This window comes from Cebus imitator, unplaced genomic scaffold (assembly GCF_001604975.1).
Source record: "Cebus imitator isolate Cc_AM_T3 unplaced genomic scaffold, Cebus_imitator-1.0 Scaffold99, whole genome shotgun sequence".
NCBI classification, from domain to species: domain Eukaryota; kingdom Metazoa; phylum Chordata; class Mammalia; order Primates; family Cebidae; genus Cebus; species Cebus imitator.
This window is the reverse complement of record NW_016107414.1, coordinates 1,945,693-1,949,653: the sequence shown is the minus strand read 5'-3', so window position 1 is coordinate 1,949,653 and position 3,961 is coordinate 1,945,693. Positions and strand designations below refer to the sequence as shown.

Below are 3,961 nucleotides of genomic sequence, written 5' to 3'. Positions count from 1 at the left end.
AGCCAGTGTGAGCAGCGTGGCCAGCTGGACGCAGCAGGATTCTGTCCCTAATATTCAAAACAGGTCAGTTTCCGGCCGGCGCGGTGACTCAGGTGACTCACGACCGTAATCCCAGCACTTTGGGAGGCCGAGGCGGGTGGATCACCTGAGGTCTGGAGTCTGAGACCAGCCTGGCCAACATGGTGAACCCCCATCTCTACTAAAAATACAAAAAAGTAGCCAGGTGTGGTAGTGGGCACCTGTAATCCCAGCTACTCAGGAGGCTGAGGCAGGACATCGCTTCAACCCGGGCGGTGGAGGCTGCAGTGAGCCAAGATAATGGTATTGCACTCCAGCCGGGACGACAGAGTGAGACTCCATCTCAAAAGTAAATAAATAAATAAATAAATAAATAAAAACAGGTCAGTTTTCTTCCCCACCCTCTACAGCTTATGGATTGACTGGGAGCAGCTTTGAGGGCAGGACCGATTCTAGGTGGCACTGAGGGGGATGGCTAGAGGGGACGTATTTGAATCATAAACGCGGTGGCCGTTTGATTTCTCAATTAGCTCTATCATTGTCATCGCCAAGCAGTCTGGCTTGGAAGTGAGAATTTACAGAGTTGAATGATGAGTTTCTTTTTTTTCTTTTCTTTTTTTTTTTTTGAGACAAAGTCTTGTTCTTCTTGCCCAGGCTGGAGTGCAACGGCGTAATCTCTGCTCATCGCAACCTCCGCCTCCAGGGTTGAAGTGATTCTCCTGCCTGAGCCTCCCGAGTAGCTGGGATTACAGGCGTCCGCTACCACTCCCGACTAATTTTTTGTAGTTTTAGTAGAGACGGGGTTTCACGATGTTGATCAGGCTAGTCTCAAACTCCTGACCTCAGGCGATCCACCTGCCTCTGCCTTCCAAAGTGCTGGGATTACAGGCGTGAGACACTGTGCCCGGCGGTGAGTTTCTTTTTGTTTCTACGATCCTGAGATTTTTTTTTTTCTTAAAGAAGATCATATTGCGGCAGTAGCCTGTTTTTTTGTTCTGAAATTGCAAAGTGTAGGAAAACACAAAGAAACAACAAAATGACCTGGAACCCTATCACTCAATGATCACCACCACAAACATCTGCCTTTCAGCATTTTGTACATAAGAATTCATGATTTATTGTGTATCATATTTTGCAATATTGCTATCATATGCCATTTTAAACTGTTTTTTTCTTTATGGCAAGAATGTTTTATCATGACGTCGAATATGCAACATCACTTTAAATGACTGCATAGCTCTTCACTGTAAAAGCAAACCGATGCTTATTTAAACAATTCTCTATTGTTGGATATTTAGACTGGTTCCAACTTTTTGCTCTTGTAAATAACTGTACAATGGACATCCTGATACATAAGTCTTTGCACACATCTGTGATTATTTCCTTAGGGTAATTTCCTAGAAGTAAAATTACTGGTGAAATGATTCACACATATTAAGACTTTTGATAAATACCAACGTATTTGCCTAGAAAGTTTATGATAAATAACATTGCCAAAGGGAATGTGAGTCTCTCTCCCTGGCCCCTCCTCATCTTCTTCAGTCCTGGTATACATCAATGACAATGCAGAGAAAAAAAATGTAAATAATTCTACCTCCTGAAGAAAACCACTGCTAAGAATTTAGTGAATATCTCCTCCAGATTGTTTTCTGTGTACTTGTATTCATGTATGTGTGTGTGTTTCAGAAATGGAATAATGTATATATACTGATTTGTAACCCAATGTTTTTTTTTTAGACGGAGTCTGGCTTTGTTGCTCAGACTGGAGTGCAGTGGTGCAATCTTGGCTCACTGCAACCTCCACTTCCAGGATTCAAGTGATTGTCCTGCCTCAGCCTCTTGAGTAGCTGGGATTACAGGCACATGCCGCCACGCCTGGCTAATTTTTATATTTTCAGTAGAGATTGGGTTTCACCATGTTGGCCAGACTGGTCTTGAACTCCTGGCTTCTAGTAATCCTCCCACCTCAGCCTCCCAAAGTGCTATGATCACAGGCATGAGCCACAGCTCCCGGCTTATTAATCTAATTTTTTAACTGCATGTCGTCATCATCTTTTATGAAGCATCATTCACTTCCGTGGCTTCAGATTGTTACAGCAAAGTCTGTACTGTAGAATATTTCACCAATACAGACTTCGGTGCTGAACCTATAAGCTACTTTCAGCTTTCCCCATATAATGATGTGGAATTACATTTCCTTCCTTATACAGAGTTTTAAAATAATTCCTTAGGAATAAAAAATGTTTTTTCAAGGATTTTAACATGTATTCTAGAACTCAGAATAGCTGAATCTCTTTCCTTCCTCCAGTTGTAAGCTTGGCATTTCCCCACTTGGCTAACACCGAGGGTTCCCATTCTTTTCAAATATTGCTACTCTGAAAGGCATACGAAGGAATGTCGTTACAATTTCCACCTCCATTGATTGATTCCTCATGAATCTAAACGTTTCTCCTGTGTGCATTGCCCACTTTTATTTCTATTTCTGTGACTTGCCTGTCATTTTTCTTTAGCCATTTTTATGCCCCTATACGAGCTTTGTCTATTTTAAAAGGCTAAATACTTTGTCATGTAGGTTGGAAATATTTTTCCTCGTTGTTTTATGTCTTTTAATTGTATTAGTGATGGTTTTTTATGTCCAAGGGTTTTAAAAAGTAGGTAATTATAATGAATACAGTTGCATATATTTGTTGTGTACAACATAATGTTTTGAAATATGTATACCTGGTAGCATGGCTAATTCAGGCTAATTAGTATATGCATTCCCTCACATACTTAACATTCTTTGTGGTAAGAACATTTAAAATCTGCTCTTACTGATTTTCAAGAGTATTTTGTTATTAGGCCGGGCACAGTAGCTCATGCCTATAATCCCAGCACTTTGAGAGGCCATGGTGGGCAGATCACCTGAGGTTGGGAGTTCGAGCCCAGCCTGGCCAACATGGAGAAACCGCGTCTCTACTAAAAATACAAAATTAGCTGGGCGTGGTGGCACATGCCTGTAATCCCAGCTACTCAGGAGGCTGAGGCAGGAGAATCGCTTGAACCCTGGAAGTGGAGGTTGTAGTGAGCTGAGATCATGCCATTGCACTCCTGCCTGGGCAACAAGAGCGAAAAAAAAAAGAGAATATTTTGTTATTGACTATAGTCACTGTGCAGTACAACAGATCACTTGAACTTACTCTTCTCTAACTGAAAATATTTATCCTTTGACCAACCCCTGGCGATCACCATTCTACCCTCCACTTCCATGAGTTCACTGTTCCAGGAATTTTTTTTTTATTATTAAAAAAATATGGAATGTCTCTCAAATTTGCACGTCATCCTTGTGCAGGGGACATGCTCGTCTTCTCTGTATCGTTCCAATTTTACTATATGTGCAGCTGGAGTGAGCACAGTCCCAGGAATTTTGAATGCTTATGTCGACTCGTTTCGTGTTTTCCCTGATGGTGTCTGCTTCATAAGCCTAGAAGGGCCTTCAGGGGATCGGGTTTGAGTGTCTGTAGTCACAGTGGGACAGTGGATGGATATTCAGAGCAAAGCAGCTGACATGGAAGTTATAGGGTGAATGCGATTGTCCCTGGCTTCACAGAAGCTGTGACAATTACTCCGAAATGCAGCCCAGGAGGTCCAGAGCCTCTGTCGTTTCTTAATTTTTATAAGGCATCTGTGAGTAACTCGTTATGTCCAGAAAGAGCCCTGGGCAGAATCCCAGACTCCGGCAGTGTTGCTTACTCACCATGGAGCCACAGTTTCCTCGTTTGTAAAATAAAAGCATGATCCGGGATCACCTCCTTGCACCCCTAACTGCTCATGACATACGGCCGTAAATATGGCCCTAAACATCACTCCCTGTGGGGCCCTTTCTAGGTATCTCAGGCCAGAGTCCTCAAAGGAAAGACACAAAGATCTGACTATATAAACAACAATGCCTGGACGTCAAGAA

At 42.4% G+C, this 3,961-nt stretch overlaps 1 non-coding gene across 1 annotated transcript; it reads right to left on the bottom strand.

Moving 5' to 3' along the window:
- Positions 1-3,304: 3,304 nt before the first annotated feature.
- LOC119472408 lies at positions 3,305-3,411 on the bottom strand. Its single transcript, XR_005201563.1, has one exon. It is a non-coding gene; the product is annotated as a U6 spliceosomal RNA (small nuclear RNA).
- Positions 3,412-3,961: the final 550 nt, after the last annotated feature.